Below are 20231 nucleotides of genomic sequence, written 5' to 3'. Positions count from 1 at the left end.
GGGCCAGACGCCAGCCACGAGGACGAGGGCCAGACGCCAGCCACGAGGGCGAGGCCAGACGCCAGCCACGAGGACTGTCAGGCGCCAGCCACGAGGACGAGGGCCAGACGCCAGCCACGAGGACGAGGGCCAGACGCCAGCCACGAGGACGAGGGCCAGACGCCAGCCACGAGGACGAGGGCCAGACGCCAGCCACGAGGACGAGGGCCAGACGCCAGCCACGAGGACGAGGGCCAGACGCCAGCCACGAGGACGAGGGCCAGACGCCAGCCACGAGGACGAGGGCCAGACGCCAGCCACGAGGACGAGGGCCAGACGCCAGCCACGAGGACGAGGGCCAGACGCCAGCCACGAGGACGAGGGCCAGACGCCAGCCACGAGGACGAGGGCCAGACGCCAGCCACGAGGACGAGGGCCAGACGCCAGCCACGAGGACGAGGGTCAGACGCCAGCCACGAGGACGAGGGCCAGACGCCAGCCACGAGGACGATGGCCAGACGCCGGCCACGAGGACGAGGGCCAGACGCCGGCCACGAGGACGAGGTCAGACGCCAGCCACGAGGACGAGGGCCAGACGCCGGCCACGAGAACGAGGTCAGACGCCAGCCACGAGGACGAGTGTAACGGGGGGTGGGGGAAATAGCTCTATCTTGTCCATTATTCCACCCCCCAGTTAACTAACGAGGCCGGGGGAAACAGCTCTCTCTAGTCCGTTATCACGTCCCCAGTTAGCTAACTATTCTAGAGCACTCCCAGAGTTCCTAAGGCAACCTCTCTCGTTCAACACCTTGTAACCTAGGTAATTGACTACCTAGGTGCTAAGACTACAAGGCGCCGTCACTTGATCAGCTACCCGAAACTCTAGAGAAAACTCTAGAATACAGAATCATTGCCACAAACGTATAAGAGAAAACGAAAGGAAAGAAAGAATAGTGAAGTAATTAGTGAGGGTTTGGGGTGAGAGGTAGGGAGGTGGGAGGAGCGAGGAGGGTCATTAGTTGAAAGTGAGAGTTCAGAGAGGTGTGGAGGGAGAGGTGTAGATAGGTAGAAGTAGAAGAGTAGATAGTAGAAGTAGAAAGTAGATAGTAGAAGACGAAATGCTGCCACCATCCATTCATGATCATTACATACAAGACAAGGAATGGAACTTGCCTGTATCACAATATTCACCAAAGATGTTATCAAGAGATCATAATTAGTATGGTCCCATCTTTATCATGTACTCATTCTAAACCATGAAACCAGTAACTACCGAGGCTTTCTCACCTCAACTCAAAATCTCTAGGGAACAAAATAAAGTCCATTTAAATAATAAATTCAACAATTATATTTTCCATGGTAAGTATCATAACTTAAGCAATCCAATTAAAATGTTAAAGATTAATATTCAATGTGAGCCATCCTCCAAGAATCTGAGAACACTACAACTGACTGCCCCTGATCATCACACAACACTTGTAAAACACGACCAAGTCACCTTAATGCTCAACTCACCAAGTGTCTCTGCCTATAGCTGGATAGAGGGGGGGGGGGGTCTGTAGCTTGACAGAGACTGTCTCGCCCCTACGGCCGACAGCCTCCCTGCTAGGGACGTCTTCTCTGCTCTGCTGACTGCCGTTCTGTCTGTTAATGCTCTCGAATCGATAGCTCTCCGAGTTTATATTGGGGAACCTAGTAGCTAACTCCGCTCACAAGTAGATAGCCTGAGGAACTCTACCAAGCCACTCCTTAAACGTCGGCATGTTTGAAGGCTACCAGACTACAATTATGAGATTAGCAGAAGCAAGGTGAAATTCGCATGATCTGACCTCAGGTCACTTGGGGTCATTAACGCTTTGAGGTGTGAGATCTCAGGCCGACAACCTGGCGCCTTTCTCAAATCCTTGTCTGTGACTCATGTACTCTATGTATGTATTAAACTAAACCAAACACTTTACAGTGTTACACGAGGGCCAGACGCCAGCCACGAGGACGAGGGCCAGACGCCAGCCACGAGGACGAGGGCCAGACGCCGGCCACGAGGACGAGGGCCAGACGCCGGCCACGAGGACGAGGGCCAGACGCCGGCCACGAGGACGAGGGCCAGACGCCGGCCACGAGGACGAGGGCCAGACGCCGGCCACGAGGACGAGGGCCAGACGCCGGCCACGAGGACGAGGGCCAGACGCCGGCCACGAGGACGAGGGCCAGACGCCAGCCACGAGGATAAGGGCAGACGGCCCGGGGGAGACCCCTGGTGTGGGGTGGACGGCCTGGGGGGTGACCCCTGGTGTGTGGGGTGGACGGCCTGGGGGTGGTGACCCCTGGTGTGGGGTGGACGGCCTGGGGGTGGTGACCCCTGGTGTGGGGTGGACGGCCTCGGGGGTGACCCCTGGTGTGTGGGGTGGACGGCCTGGGGGGTGACCCCTGGTGTGTGGGGTGGACGGCCTGGGGGGGTGACCCCTGGTGTGTGGGGTGGACGGCCTGGGGGGGTGACCCCTGGTGTGTGGGGTGGACGGCCTGGGGGGGTGACCCCTGGTGTGTGGGGTGGACGGCCTGGGGGGGTGACCCCTGGTGTGTGGGGTGGACGGCCTGGGGGGGTGACCCCTGGTGTGTGGGCTGGACGGCCTGGGGGGGTGACCCCTGGTGTGTGGGCTGGACGGCCTGGGGGGGTGACCCCTGGTGTGTGGGGTGGACGGCCTGGGGGGGTGACCCCTGGTGTGTGTGGTGGACGGCCTGGGGGTGACCCCTGGTGTGTGGGGTGGACGGCCTGGGGGGGGTGACCCCTGGTGTGTGGGGTGGACGGCCTGGGGGGTGACCCCTGGTGTGTGGGGTGGACGGCCTGGGGAGTGACCCCTGGTGTGTGGGGTGGACGTCCTGGGAGGTGACTCCTGGCGTGTGAGGTGGACGGCCTGGTGGGTGACCCCTGGCGTGTGGGGTGGACCGCCTGGTGGGTGACCCCTGGCGTGTGGGGTGGACGGCCTGGGGGGTGACCCCTGGCGTGTGGGGTGGACGGCCTGGGGGGTGACCCCTGGCGTATGGGGTGGACCGCCTGGTGGGTGACCCCTGGCGTGTGGGGTGGACGGCCTGGGGGGTGACCCCTGGTGTGTGGGGTGGACGGCCTGAGGTGTGACCCCTGGTGTGTGGGGTGGACAGCCTGAGGTGTGACCCCTGGTGTGTGGGGTGGACGGCCTGGGGGGGTGACCCCTGGTGTGTGGGGTGGACAGCCTGAGGTGTGACCCCTGGTGTGTGGGGTGGACGGCCTGGGGGGGTGACCCCTGGTGTGTGGGGTGGACACTACCCCCAACACAATATGGCCTGACAGCTTCCATAAAGAGCGCATCAGTTGGCACCATCACAACTCCACCCCACGACCTGCTCGACCAGGCCAGGAGGACTTGCACGACCAGACCTGTACGACCAGGCCGTACAGGTCTGGTCGTGTGTTAAACAGTTGATGAAAATTTGAATTACCTTGTAACATTGTAATTAAGCAATTAGCGTATTGTTTTAACACCTTCGGAGGTCCAGATTCGGAGGTCCACCCCAGGTCCAGACTCATGGAATTCAAAATTTATAAAGAAATGCAAAGTGCCGGTAGCACAGGCACTCAGTATAGTGTGGAGGAAGAGCTTGGACACGGAGGAGATACCAGATGCACTTAAAGTAGCAGACATAGCCCCTCTACACAAGGGAGGGAGCAAAGCATTGGCAAAGAATTATAGACCAGTTGCACTAACGTCCCACATAATAAAATTATTTGAGAGAGTGATCAGGAGTCAGGTCACCAATTTCATGGAGACCAATGACCTCCACAACCCAGGCCAACATGGATTTAGAGCGGGAAAATCGTGCCTCTCACAGCTACTTGACCACTACGACAAAGTCACTGAGGCATTAGAAGAAAAATAAAATGCTGATGTGATATTCACGGACTTCGCAAAGGCTTTCGATAAATGTGACCATGGCGTGATAGCACACAAAATGAAGTCAATGGGAATAACCGGTAAAGTAGGACGCTGGATACTCAGTTTTCTGTCAAACAGGACTCAGCGAGTAACAGTCAACCATATAAAATCTAGCCCAAGCGCAGTTAAAAGCTCTGTACCTCAGGGTACAGTCCTTGCACCGCTGCTTTTCCTTATTCTCATATCAGATATAGACAAAAATACAAGTCACAGCTTCGTATCATCCTTTGCAGATGACACAAAAATCAGTATGAAAATTACCTCGGCTGAAGACATTGAAAAACTTCAAGCTGATATTAATAAAGTTTTCGACTGGGCATCAGAAAATAACATGATGTTTAACAGTGATAAATTCCGGGTACTCAGGTACGGTAAAAATGAGGACCTTAAACATAATACAGAGTAGGCGATGAGTCACAATAACGTGGCTGAAGTATGTTGACCAGACCACACACTAGAAATGGAAGGGACGACGACGTTTCGGTCCGTCCGAATACAGAGTACAAAACACAATCAAATCTGCCCATAGTAGGAAAGCAAAATGTAAAGGATTTGGGAATAATGATGTCTGACGACCTAACGTTTAGGGAGCATAACCAAGCAAATATTGCGTCAGCCAGAAACATGATAGGATGGATTACGAGAACTTTCAAATCCAGGGATCCCATCACAATGGTTGTACTCTTCAAGTCACTTGTGTTGTCCCGTCTTGAGTACTGCTCAGTACTCCCTTTCCCCTTCAGAGCAGGAGAGATTGCTGAAATAGAGGGAATACAGAGAACATATACGGCACGCATAGACGAGATAAAGCACCTAAATTATTGGGATCGTCTCAAAGCTCTCCAAATTTACTCACTAGAAAGAAGACGATGTAACGGGGGGGGGGGAAATAGCTCTATCTTGTCCATTATTCCACCCCCCAATTAACTAACGAGGCCGGGGGAAACAGCTCTCTCTAGTCCGTTATGTGTAGACTCCATCTGCACATGTGTACATCTCCTGCCTACCAGCCTGCAGGCACATGTGTACATCACCTGCCTACCAAGCCTGCAGGCACATGTGTACATCACCTGCCTACCAAGCCTGCAGGCACATGTGTACATCCCCTGCCTACCAAGCCTGTAGGCACATGTGTACATCCCCTGCCTACCAGCCTGCAGGCACATGTGTACATCCCCTGCCTACCAGCCTGCAGGCACATGTGTACATCCCCTGCCTACCAGCCTGCAGGCACATGTGTACATCCCCTGCCTACCAGCCTGCAGGCACATGTGTACATCCCCTGCCTACCAGCCTGCAGGCACATGTGTACATCCCCTGCCTACCAGCCTGCAGGCACATGTGTACATCCCCTGCCTACCAGCCTGCAGGCACATGTGTACATCCCCTGCCTACCAGCCTGCAGGCACATGTGTACATCCCCTGCCTACCAGCCTGCAGGCACATGTGTACATCTGCTGCCTACCAGCCTGCTGGCACATGTGTACATCCCCTGCCTACCAGCCTGCAGGCACATGTGTACATCTGCTGCCTACCAGCCTGCAGGCACATATGTACATCACCTGCCTACCAGCCTGCTGGCACATGTGTACATCCCCTGCCTACCAGCCTGCAGGCACATGTGTACATCTGCTGCCTACCAGCCTGCAGGCACATGTGTACATCCCCTGCCTACCAGCCTGCAGGCACATGTGTACATCACCTGCTTATCACCCTGCAGGCACATGTGTACATCCCCTGCCTACCAAGCCTGCAGGCACATGTGTACATCACCTGCTTATCACCCTGCAGGCACATGTGTACATCACCTGCCTACCAGCCTGCTGGCACATGTGTACATCTCCTGCCTACCAGCCTGCAGGCACATGTGTACATCTCCTGCCTACCAGCCTGCAGGCACATGTGTACATCTCCTGCCTACCAGCCTGCAGGCACATGTGTACATCACCTGCCTACCAGCCTGCAGGCACATGTGTACATCTCCTGCCTACCAGCCTGCAGGCACATGTGTACATCTCCTGCCTACCAGCCTGCAGGCACATGTGTACTGCCCTCTCCCCCACCCCACACCTGACCTCTGACCCCGCCTCCCCGCACAAAGAACAACTCACCACTGCTCAACCAAGTGTAACAGGCGAGACCCAGCAGGTGTGTGGGTACACATGTGAAGCCTGGGTGTGAGGTCGTGCTAGGGGCAGCAGGTGTGTGGGCTTGAGGCAGGTGTGAGTCGTGTACATGAGAAGGCTGGACAAGCAGCTCCCATCTGAGGTGAGGGACCATCACCACTTCACTCCCAGGGGCTACACACACACAAGGGCCACACTCCCAGGGGTTACACAAGGGCCACACTCCCAGGGGCTACACACAAGGGCCACACTCCCAGGGGTTACACAAGGGCCACACTCCCAGGGGCTACACACAAGGGCCACACTCCCAGGGGCTACACACACAAGGACCACACTCCCAGGGGTTACACAAGGGCCACACTCCCAGGGGCTACACACAAGGGCCACACTCCCAGGGGCTACACACACAAGGACCACACTCCCAGGGGCTACACACAAGGGCCACACTCCCAGGGGCTACACACACAAGGGCCTCACTCCCAGGGGCTACAGACACAAGGGCCACACTCCCAGGGGCTACACACACAAGGGCCACACTCCCAGGGGCTACACAGGGTGAAGGAAGACACAAGGGAAAGAGGAGGAGATGCACCGAGCCTATTAGACCTGATTTTCACCCAGAACGTAGAAGATATCGAGAATTTAGAGCATGAAATACCTCTAGGGGCCAGTGACCATTGTGTCCTAGTCTTTGACTACATGATGGAATTCAAACTTGTAACCATGGGACAAGAGATCTGGGAAAGGAGAGCTGACTACAGGAAAGGGGACTATATGAGGATGAGGGACTATCTGGGTGAAGTGCAGTGGGAGGAAGAAATTAGAGGAAAAACAGTCCAAGATATTATGGACCTAGTCATACAGAAATGCCAGGAGGCCGAAGAGAGATTTATACCAACGGTAAAGGGAAAAAATAAGAAGGAATATAATAACCCATGGTTTAATAGACAGTGTCAGGAAGCAAAAATGGCCAGCAGGCGGGAGTGGAGGAAGTACAGAAGACAAAGAACAGAGGACAACAGAAGCAGATACAACAGAGCTAGGAACGATTACATTAACATAAGACGAACATCGGAAAGGGACTATGAGAACGATATTGCAATCAAAGCGAAAAAACAACCTAAGTTACTACACAGTCATATAAGAAGAAAAATGTCGGTGAACGACCAAGTGACAAGACTAAGGAAGACAGAGGGGGCATATACTGAAAGCGACAAGGAAATCTGCGAGGCACTGAATGCCAGTTTCCATGGAGTGTTCACTACCGAGCCTGAGCAGCTCCCATTGTTGGAAGGGGTTACCCTAGATGAAAGACTATCAGATATAGAGGTGACAGCAGAGGAGGTAATGAAACAGTTGACAACTCTAGATGCAACTAAAGCAGTTGGACCAGACAAAGTATCACCGTGGATACTAAAAGAAGCAGCACAGGCCCTCAGCGTGCCTCTGGCAATGATCTTTAATGAGTCACTTATGTCAGGAGAATTGCCCAGTTGCTGGAAGAAGGCAAATGTCGTGCCGATCTTCAAGAAAGGAGATAGGGAGGAGGCACTTAACTACAGACCTGTATCACTGACAAGCATCCCCTGTAAAATACTGGAAAGAATAATTAGGCTACGACTGGTTGCACACCTGGAGAACATTAGGTTTGTGAACAAACATCAACATGGGTTCTGGACAGGGAAATCGTGCCTAACAAACCTTCTGGAATTCTATGATAAAATAACGAGGATAAGACAGGACAGAGATGGTTGGGCAGACTGCATATTTCTTGACTGCCAAAAAGCCTTTGATACAGTACCGCACATGAGACTGCTGTTCAAGCTCGAGAGGCAGGCGGGGGTGGGGGGAAAGGTCCTAGAATGGATAAGGAACTACCTAACAGGAAGGAGCCAAAGAGTTACGGTAAGGGGCGAGAAGTCGGACTGGCGAACAGTAACAAGTGGAGTACCACAAGGATCGGTGCTGGGACCAATTCTATTTCTTGTATATGTTAACGACATGTTTACAGGCGTAGAGTCCTACATGTCGATGTTTGCGGATGATGCAAAGTTGATGAGAAGAGTTGTGACAGATGAGGATTGCAGGATCCTCCAAGAGGACCTGAACAGATTGCAGAGATGGTCAGAGAAATGGCTACTAGAATTCAACACGAGCAAATGTAAAGTTATGGAAATGGGACTAGGAGATAGGAGACCAAAGGGACAGTACACAATGAAGGGGAACAGCCTACCTGTAACGATGCGTGAAAGAGACCTGGGGGTGGACGTAACACCTAATCTATCTCCTGAGGCACATATTAATAGGATAACGACAGCAGCGTACTCTACACTGGCAAAAGTTAGAACATCATTCAGAAACCTAAGTAAGGAGGCATTTAGGGCGCTTTACACTGCCTACGTAAGGCCAGTCTTAGAGTATGCCGCCTCATCATGGAGTCCCCATCTGAAGAAGCATATAATGAAACTGGAAAAGGTTCAGAGGTTTGCAACGAGACTCGTCCCAGAGCTACGAGGGATGGGGTATGAAGAGCGCCTGAGGGAACTGTGCCTTACGACACTAGAAAGAAGAAGGGAGAGGGGGGACATGATAGGAACGTATAAGATACTCAGAGGAATTGACAGAGTGGACATAGACGAAATGTTCACACGGAATAGTAACAGAACGAGAGGACATGGATGGAAGCTTGAAACTCAGATGAGTCACAGAGATGTAAGGAAGTTTTCTTTTAGCGTGAGAGTAGTGGGGAAATGGAATGCACTTCAGGAACAGGTTGTGGAAGCAAATACTATTCATAATTTTAAAACCAGGTATGATAGGGAAATGGGACAGGAGTCATTGCTGTAAACAACCGATGCTCGAAAGGCGGGATCCAAGAGTCAATGCTCGATCCTGCAAGCACATATAGGTGAGTACATATAGGTGAGTACACACAAGGGCCACACTCCCAGGGGCTACACACACAAGGGCCACACTCCCAGGGGCTACACACACAAGGGCCACACGCCCAGGGGCTACACACAAGGGCCACACTCCCAGGGGCTACACACACAAGGGCCACACCCCCAGGGGCTACACACACAAGGGCCACACCCCCAGGGGCTACACACACAAGGGCCACACTCCCAGGGGCTACACACACAAGGGCCACACTCCCAGGGGCTACACACACAAGGGCCACACTCCCAGGGGCTACACACACAAGGGCCACACCCCCAGGGGCTACACACACAAGGGCTACACACACAAGGGCCACACCCCCAGGGGCTACACACAAGGGCCACACTCCCAGGGGCTACACACACAAGGACCAAACCCCCAGGGGCTACACACAAGGGCCACACCCCCAGGGGCTACACACAAGGGCCACACCCCCAGGGGCTACACACAAGGGCCACACCCCCAGGGGCTACACACAAGGGCCACACCCCCAAGGGCTACACACAAGGGCCACACCCCCAGGGGCTACACACAAGGGCCACACCCCCAGGGGCTACACACAAGGGCCACACTCCCAGGGGCTACACACACAAGGGCCACACCCCCAGGGGCTACACACACAAGGGCCACACTCCCAGGGGCTACAGACACAAGGGCCACACTCCCAGGGGCTACACACACAAGGGCCACACCCCCAGGGGCTACACACAAGGGCCACACTCCCAGGGGCTACACACACAAGGGCCACACTCCCAGGGGCTACACACACAAGGGCCACACCCCCAGGGGCTACACACACAAGGGCCACACTCCCAGGGGTTACACAAGGGCCACACTCCCAGGGGCTACACACACAAGGGCCACACTCACAGGGGCTACACACACAAGGGCCACACCCCCAGGGGCTACACACACAAAGGCCACACCCCCAGGGGCTACACACACAAGGGCCACACCCCCAGGGGCTACACACACAAGGGCCACACCCCCAGGGGCTACACACACAAGGGCCACACCCCCAGGGGCTACACACAAGGGCCACACTCCCAAGGGCTACACACACAAGGACCAAACCCCCAGGGGCTACACACAAGGGCCACACCCCCAGGGGCTACACAAGGGCCACACCCCCAGGGGCTACACAAGGGGCCACACCCCCAGGGGCTACACAAGGGGCCACACCCCCAGGGGCTACACAAGGGGCCACACCCCCAGGGGCTACACACAAGGGCCACACCCCCAGGGGCTACACAAGGGCCACACCCCCAGGGGCTACACACAAGGGCCACACCCCCCAGGGGCTACACCCCCAGGGGCTACACAAGGGCCACACCCCCAGGGGCTACACACAAGGGCCACACCCCCAGGGGCTACACACAAGGGCCACACCCCCAGGGGCTACACAAGGGCCACACCGCCAGGGGCTACACACAAGGGGCCACACCCCCAGGGGCTACACAAGGGCCACACCCCCAGGGGCTACACACAAGGGGCCACACCCCCAGGGGCTACACAAGGGCCACACCCCCAGGGGCTACACAAGGGCCACACCCCCAGGGGCTACACACAAGGGCCACACCCCCAGGGGCTACACAAGGGCCACACCCCCAGGGGCTACACAAGAGGCCACACTCCCAGGGGCTACACAAGGGGCCACACCCCCAGGGGTGTACGGGGAGGACAGGTTAGGTAGCCAGGCTGGCAGGCTGCCTGCTGACCTCACGGACTGTAACCTGTGACCTTAAGGGTGTTGACCTTCCTCTCTCATACCCTTACGTCTGGAGCACTGGCAACACACCTGGCACCACACACCTGCCACCACACTGGCAACACACCTGACACCACACACCTGCCACCACACTGGCAACACACCTGGCACCACACACCTGCCACCACACTGGCAACACACCTGGCACCACACACCTGCCACCACACTGGCAACACACCTGGCACCACACACCTGGCACCACACACCTGCCACCACACTGGCAACACACCTGACACCACACACCTGCCACCACACTGGCAACACACCTGACACCACACACCTGCCACCACACTGGCAACACACCTGGCACCACACACCTGCCACAACACTGGCAACACACCTGACACCACACACCTGCCACCACACTGGCAACACACCTGGCACCACACACCTGCCACCACACTGGCAACACACCTGACACCATACAGGCAACACACCTGCCACCACACTGGCAACACACCTGGCACCACACACCTGCCACAACACTGGGAACACACCTGACACCACACACCTGCCACCACACTGGCAACACACCTGGCACCACACACCTGCCACAACACTGGTAACACACCTGACACCACACTGGCAACACACCTGACACCACACACCTGCCACCACACTGGCAACACACCTGGCACCACACACCTGCCACCACATTGGCAACACACCTGACACCACACACCTGCCACCACACTGGCAACACACACCTGCCACAACACTGGCAACACACCTGACACCACACTGGCAACACACCTGGCACAACATTGGCAACACACCTGACACCACACACCTGCCACCACACTGGCAACACACCTGGCACCATACAGGCAACACACCTGCCACCACACTGGCAACACACCTGGCACCACACACCTGCCACAACACTGGCAACACACCTGACACCACACACCTGCCACCACACTGGCAACACACCTGGCACCACACACCTGCCACAACACTGGTAACACACCTGACACCACACTGGCAACACACCTGACACCACACACCTGCCACCACACTGGCAACACACCTGGCACCACACCTGACACCACACTGGCAACACACCTGGCACCACACACCTGCCACAACACTGGTAACACACCTGACACAACACTGGCAACACACCTGACACCACACACCTGCCACCACACTGGCAACACACCTGGCACCACACACCTGCCACAACACTGGTAACACACCTGACACCACACTGGCAACACACCTGGCACCACACCTGCCACCACACTGGCAACACACCTGACACCACACACCTGCCACCACACTGGCAACACACCTGGCACCACACACCTGCCACAACACTGGCAACACACCTGACACCACACACCTGCCACCACACTGGCAACACACCTGGCACCACACACCTGCCACAACACTGGCAACACACCTGACACCACACACCTGCCACCACACTGGCAACACACCTGCCACCACACTGGCAACACACCTGGCACCATACAGGCAACACACCGGGCACCACACACCTGCCACCACACTGACAACACACCTGGCACCACACACCTGCCACCACACTGGCAACACACCTGGCACCATACAGGCAACACACCTGGCACCACACTGGCAACACACCTGCCACCACACACCTGCCACCACACTGGCAACACACCTGACACCACACACCTGCCACAACACTGGCAACACACCTGACACCATACACTTGCCACAACAACACTGGCAACACACCTGGCACCATACACCTGCCACAACAACACTGGCAACACACCTGGCACCACACACTTGCCACAACAACACTGGCAACACACCTGGCACCATACACCTGCCACAACAACAATGGCAACACACCTGGCATCATACACTTGCCACAACAACACTGGCAACACACCTGGCACCACACACCTGCCACAACAACACTGGCAACACACCTGGCACCACACACCTGCCACAACAACACTGGCAACACACCTGGCACCACACACCTGCCACAACAACACTGGCAACACACCTGGCACCATACACCTGCCACAAGAACACTGGCAACACACATGGCACCATACACCTGCCACAACAACACTGGCAACACACCTGGCACCATACACCTGCCACAACAACACTGGCAACACACCTGGCACCACACACCTGCCACAACAACACTGGCAACACACCTGGCACCACACACCTGCCACAACAACACTGGCAACACACCTGGCACTACACACCTGCCACAACAACACTGGCAACACACCTGCCACAACAACACTGGCAACACACCTGGCACCATACACCTGCCACAACAACACTGGCAACACACCTGGCACCATACACCTGCCACAACAACACTGGCAACACACCTGGCACCATACACCTGCCACAACACTGGCAACACACCTGGCACCATACACCTGCCACAACAACACTGGTAACACACCTGGTACCATACACTTGCCACAACACTGGCAACACACCTGGCACCATACACTTGCCACAACAACACTGGCAACACACCTGGCACCATACACCTGCCACAACAACACTGGCAACACACCTGGCACCACACACCTGCCACAACAACACTGGCAACACACCTGGCACCACACACCTGCCACAACAACACTGGCAACACACCTGGCACTACACACCTGCCACAACAACACTGGCAACACACCTGCCACAACAACACTGGCAACACACCTGGCACCATACACCTGCCACAACAACACTGGCAACACACCTGGCACCATACACCTGCCACAACAACACTGGCAACACACCTGGCACCATACACCTGCCACAACACTGGCAACACACCTGGCACCATACACCTGCCACAACAACACTGGTAACACACCTGGTACCATACACTTGCCACAACACTGGCAACACACCTGGCACCATACACTTGCCACAACAACACTGGCAACACACCTGGCACCATACACCTGCCACAACAACACTGGCAACACACCTGGCACCATACACTTGCCACAACACTGGCAACACACCTGGCACCATACACCTGCCACAACAACACTGGCAACACACCTGGCACCATACACCTGCCACAACACTGGCAACACACCTGGCACCATACACTTGCCACAACACTGGCAACACACCTGGCACCACACACCTGCCACAACAACACTGGCAACACACCTGGCACCATACACCTGCCACAACAACACTGGCAACACACCTGGCACCATACACTTGCCACAACACTGGCAACACACCTGGCACCATACACTTGCCACAACAACACTGGCAACACACCTGGCACCACACACCTGCCACAACAACACTGGCAACACACCTGGCACCACACACCTGCCACAACAACATTGGCAACACACCTGGCACCATACACCTGCCACAACAACACTGGCAACACACCTGGCACCATACACCTGCCACAACAACACTGGCAACACACCTGGCACCACACACCTGCCACAACAACACTGGCAACACACCTGGCACCATACACCTGCCACAACAACACTGGCAACACACCTGGCACCATACACTTGCCACAACACTGGCAACACACCTGACATCATGGCAACACTTGACAACCTCCACATGTGAACAAATATTACCAATAAACTGACTTTAAAGTGACTTATGAATAAAAAGTAAAGTACTTTATAAAGTAACAGTAATGTAAGGTACTTACAAGGAAGAGAGTGTGGGCCAACAATAGGCTAACTGAGTACACAAAGATTCAAGTTTATAGAGCCTGTGTCCTAAGCACTCTCCTCCTTTATGGCAGTGAGTCTTGGACACTCCGCGCCCGTCAGGAAAGACAGCTGAATGCCTACCACATGTGCTGCCTTCGACACATCTTGGACATCACCTGGCAGGACAAGGTGACAAACAACAACGTCTTGGGGAGAGCAAGAATCACCAGCATGTACACAATGCTGAAACAGAGACGAATGCGCAGGCTCGGGCACGTTGTGCGAATGGGCGACGGCAGGATCCCCAAGGATCTCCTGTACGGAGAGCTGAGGCAGGGGAAAGCGTCCAACAGGCAAGCCCCAGCTACGGTACAAAGACGTATGCAAGAGGGACCTGAAAGCCATGGACGTCGATCTTGCTATATGGGAAACACTGGCCTCAGATCGTTCAGCCTGGAGGCAGTCTGTTCAAAGAGGTCTCTCCAAGTTCGAGGAGTCACTTGCCAAGGAATCGGAGGCAAAGAGACAGAGAAGGAAAGCCGGTAGCCAGGAAGACAGACCAGAATCGGACTTCGTTTGTGCTCGGTGTGGGATGGACTGCCACTCTCGGGTTGGCCTCATCAGTCACACCAGACGCTGCACCAGGATTGACAACTAGGGCGCAACTCCATAGTCTCCCGAGACTGAAGCATGCCTACTACTACTAATGTAAGGTACTTTATAAAGTACTGTATAAAGTGTATGAAAACACTTTAGTGTAAATCACCACATAACGAGCGTGAAAACAGTATGAAAACGGAGTGTTATCTTGAGATGGTTTCGGGGCTTAGCGTCCCCGCGGCCCGGGCCTCAACCAGGCCTATTTTTCTTACCCCCCCCCCCCCCCCCCTCCGAGAAGCAGCTAACTCCCAAGTACCTATTTACTGCTAGGTGAACGGTGACATCAGGGTGAAAGAACCATTTTGCCCATTAGTCTCCCCCCTCCGCCGGGGATCGAAAATGGCAGCGGCTGGCGAAATTGACATACTGTCCCGTTTTCTGTTTTAGGTCCTCTGGTAGGTTAGGGTACGGGCACTTTAGTACGACAGTTTCTGGACGTTGGGGAACCTTTAAGAGGCCGGGCTGGTGTGTCATACTGGTAGCCTCGCCTCACACTAGTGCCGCTAGTGTTCTAGTATAAAAGTATAGTATACTAAAATATATTGTATATACTATAATATATAGTATAAAAGTAGTATACTTTTCTTTCCATAAGGAAGAATGGTTCACCCTCCTAACCTGGGGCCGGATTCACGAAGCAGTTACGCAAGCACTTACGAACCTGTCCATCTTTTCTCAATCTTTGGCGGCTTTGTTTACAATTATTAAACAGTTAATGAGCTCCGAAGCACCAGGAGGCTGTTTATAACAATAACAACAGTTGACTGGCAAGTTCTCACGCTTGTAAACTGTTTAATAAATGTAACTAAAGCCGTCAAAGAATCAGGAAAGATGTACACGTTCGTAAATATTTGCGTAACTGCTTCGTGAGTCTGGCCCCCGTGGTGTTCTAAGCGGTGAGGCGCACAGAGCGTCAGAGACGCCCCTGTTGCAGGGGTCACCTGGCGCCCCTGTTGCAGGGGTCTCTGGCGCCCCTGTCGCAGGGGCCTCCTGGCGCCCCTGTTGCAGGGGTCTCCTGACGCCCCTGTTGCAGGGGTCTCTGGCGCCCCTGTTGCAGGGGTCTCTGGCGCCCCTGTTGCAGGGGTCACCTGGCGCCCCTGTTGCAGGGGTCTCCTGACGCCCCTGTTGCAGAGGTCTCTGGCGCCCCTGTTGCAGGGGTCACCTGGCGCCCCTGTTGCAGGGGTCTCTGGCGCCCACGCTCTTCTTCACTTTGGACCAAACAAAGGTGTTTGGTCCTGGTCCGCTGGGCTCTATAGTCGTAGTGACCTTCCCCTGATAATTCCCTTCCCCTCTTGGCCTGCCCCTTCTAAGAGGCGACGGCAGTCACTTTCCTGCCTGTCCTCAGACATCCCCCTCTCTAGAGGACTCTTCCAGAGGACTCTTAGACAACCCTTTCACTCCCCAGAGGACTCTTAGACAACCCTTTCACTCCCCAGAGGACTCGTAGACAACCCTTTCACTCCCCAGAGGACTCGTAGACAACCCTTTCACTCCCCAGAGGACTCTTAGACAACCTTTCACTCCCCAGAGAAGTTTAGACAACCCTTTCACTCCCCAGAGGACTCTTAGACAACCCTTTCACTCCCCAGAGGACTCGTAGACAACCCTTTCACTCCCCAGAGGACTCGTAGACAACCCTTTCACTCCCCAGAGGACTCTTAGACAACCTTTCACTCCCCAGAGAAGTTTAGACAACCCTTTCACTCCCCAGAGGACTCTTAGACAACCCTTTCACTCCCCAGAGGACTCGTAGACAACCCTTTCACTCCCCAGAGGACTCGTAGACAACCCTTTCACTCCCCAGAGGACTCTTAGACAACCCTTTCACTCTCCAGAGGACTCTTAGACAACCTTTCACTCCCCAGAGAAGTTTAGAGAACCCTTTCACTCCCCAGAGGACTCTAGACAACCTGTTCACTCTACAGGATCCTAGCATGGTTTGTGCACTGTAGAGGGCCCTACAGGTGACCGTCACAGTCTCACACTAATGGTGACGATGGTGACCTTAACGTTGTGGTGGTGTGGTGAAGGCCAGCAGGGACACTGCCGCCCTCCCACTCATGTATGACACACAATGTAACTTTACAAACACTATGAACGATCATCACAAACTTTGAATGATAAGGTGAACTGTGAATTTTCCTTTCCCATTCACCGTCCTGGCTCTGCCATCACTGCTGCCTTCCTCTGAGGTGCCTGTGTTTGTAATGTCTGCCATCACTGCTGCCTTCCCCAGAGGTGCCTGTGTTTGTAATGTCTGCCTTCCACTGCTGCCTTCCCCGGCCTGTAATGTCTGCCTTCCACTGCTGCCTTCCCCGGCCTGTAATGTCTGCCTTCCACTGCTGCCTTCCCCGGCCTGTAATGTCTGCCTTCCACTGCTGCCTTCCCCGACCTGTAATGTCTGCCTTCCACTGCTGCCTTCCCCGGCCTGTAATGTCTGCCTTCCACTGCTGCCTTCCCCGACCTGTAATGTCTGCCTTCCACTGCTGCCTTCCCCGACCTGTAATGTCTGCCCAGGTGCTTGTTGACGTCTGGGTCCTCACCTTGCCGTGCCCTCTGGGGTCCTCACCTTGCCGTGCCCTCTGGGGTCCTCACCTTGCCGTGCCCTCTGGGGTCCTCACCTTGCCGTGCCCTCTGGGGTCCTCACCTTGCCGTGCCCTCTGGGGTCCTCACCTTGCCGTGCCCTCTGGGGTCCTCACCTTGCCGTGCCCTCTGGGGTCCTCACCTTGCCGTGCCCTCTGGGGTCCTCACCTTGCCGTGCCCTCTGGGGTCCTCACCTTGCCGTGCCCTCTGGGGTCCTCACCCTGCCGTGCCCTCTGGGGTCCTCACCCTGCCGTGCCCTCTGGGGTCCCCACCTTGCCGTGCCCTCTGGGGTCCTCACCTTGCCGTGCCCTCTGGGGTCCCCACCTTGCCGTGCCCTCTGGGGTCCTCACCCTGCCGTGCCCTCTGGGGTCCTCACCTTGCCGTGCCCTCTGGGGTCCTCACCTTGCCGTGCCCTCTGGGGTCCTCACCTTGCCGTGCCCTCTGGGGTCCCCACCTTGCCGTGCCCTCTGGGGTCCTCACCCTGCCGTGCCCTCTGGGGTCCTCACCTTGCCGTGCCCTCTGGGGTCCTCACCTTGCCGTGCCCTCTGGGGTCCTCACCTTGCCGTGCCCTCTGGGGTCCTCACCCTGCCGTGCCCTCTGGGGTCCTCACCTTGCCGTGCCCTCTGGGGTCCTCACCCTGCCGTGCCCTCTGGGGTCCTCACCCTGCCGTGCCCTCTGGGGTCCTCACCCTGCAGTGCCCTCTGGGGTCCTCACCCTGCAGTGCCCTCTGGGGTCCTCACCCTGCCGTGCCCTCTGGGGTCCTCACCCTGCCGTGCCCTCTGGGGTCCTCACCTTGCCGTGCCCTCTGCACCTCGTGCACGTTCACCGAGTGACCTGGAGAGTGAAGGCGGCGAGGGGTTCCCAGTCGACGAGGACATAGGGAAGCCCGCCTCTCCAGGCGAGTGTTCCGTGGGTAATAATAGGTCTCTTGACCAGCGGCGGTGGCCATCTTGACCCAATGAGCGTTTCCACACCTGTACTCCGTCACACACACACACACACACACACACACACACACACACACACACACACACACACACACACACACACACACACACTGACGGAGCAGGTGTGTGCTACTCACCACACACACACCCATGGTATTCCTCAGGGGAATACCAAAGGAAACAGAACTTAGAGACAAGAATGTGGAGGTCATGATGGATATTGTCACCCAGAAGTGCCAGGAAGCTGCAGACAGGTTTATCCCCGTCCAAAAGGAGAAAAACGAAAAACAACAGAAAAACCCATGGTTCAACCAGGAATGTAAGGTAGCGAAGCAACTGAGTAAAAGAACATGGTGAAACTACAGAAATAACAGAACACCAGAGAGCATTTCAGAGGGCCAGAAATGAGTACCTCAGAGTGAGGAGGGAAGCAGAGACACAGTTTGAAAATGACATCGCGAGTAAAGCCAAGACCCAACCAAAGCTGCTCCACAGCCATATCAGGAGGAAAACGGCAGTGAAGGAACATGTGATGAAGCTGCGGAAAGGGGAGAACAGATACACAGAGAATGACAAGGAGGTGTGTGAAGAACTTAACAAGAGATTCCAGGAGGTCTTCACAATAGAACAAGGAGAAGCCCCTGCACTAAATGAGGAGGCGGCAAACCAAGCAACCTTGGAGGAATTTGACCTCACCAGTGATGAGGTCAAAAGGTGTCTGCTGGAGCTGGATGTGACAGAGGCTGTTGGGCCTGACTCGTGGAGCTCAATATTCATAAAGAAATGTAAAGTACCAGTAGCGCGAGCGCTCAGCGTAATATGGAGAAAGAGCCTTCTGAAGGTTATCTTGAGATGATTTCGGGGCTTTAGTGTCCCCGCGGCCCGGTCCTCGACCAGGCCTCCACCCCCAGGAAGCAGCCCGTGACACCTGACTAACACCCAGGTACCTATTTTACTGCTAGGTAACAGGGGCATAGGGTGAAAGAAACTCTGCCCGTTGTTTCTCGCCGGCGCCTGGGATCGAACCCGGGATCACAGGATCACAAGTCCAGCGTGCTGTCCGCTCGGCCGACCGGCGCCTGGGTACAAGGGAGACACCAGCAGCACGTAAATCTGCAGATACAGCTTCTCTGCACAAGGGGGGTAGTAAAGCTTTGGCAAAGAATTATAGACCATACTATCACACAAAATAAAAGTTTTTGAAAGAGTGGTTTGGAATCAAATTTTCAGTTTTATGAAAAATAATGAGCTACACAACTCAAGACAACATGGGTTTAGAGCGGGAAGATCCTGTCTGTCACAGTACTCAACCACTATGATAGAATCACAGAAGCCTTAGAGGAAAAGCAAAATACAGAAGTCGTATACACAGATTTTGCAATGACATTCGACAAATGTGACCATGGAGTGATAGCACACAAAATGAGATCAATAACGGGTAACAGTAACGGAAAGAAATAACAGGTAAAGTGGGGCGTTGGATTTTCGACTTTGTCAACCAGAATGCAGAGTGACGGTCAATCAAGTAAGATCAAGCCAAACTGCGGTGAAAAGCTCTGTACCCCAGGGCACAGTCCTTGCAC

The 20231-nt window shown here is 55.2% G+C and overlaps 1 protein-coding gene across 1 annotated transcript in view; it reads right to left on the bottom strand.

Moving 5' to 3' along the window:
* Positions 1–20231, bottom strand: part of LOC123766393 (uncharacterized) — a 192007-nt gene that overhangs the window by 103598 nt on the left and 68178 nt on the right. The window lies entirely within an intron of this gene.

This window comes from Procambarus clarkii, chromosome 62 (assembly GCF_040958095.1).
Source record: "Procambarus clarkii isolate CNS0578487 chromosome 62, FALCON_Pclarkii_2.0, whole genome shotgun sequence".
Classification (NCBI taxonomy): Eukaryota; Metazoa; Arthropoda; class Malacostraca; order Decapoda; family Cambaridae; genus Procambarus; species Procambarus clarkii.
Note: the sequence above shows the minus strand (reverse complement) of the source record. Positions and strands in the feature narration are given on the sequence as shown.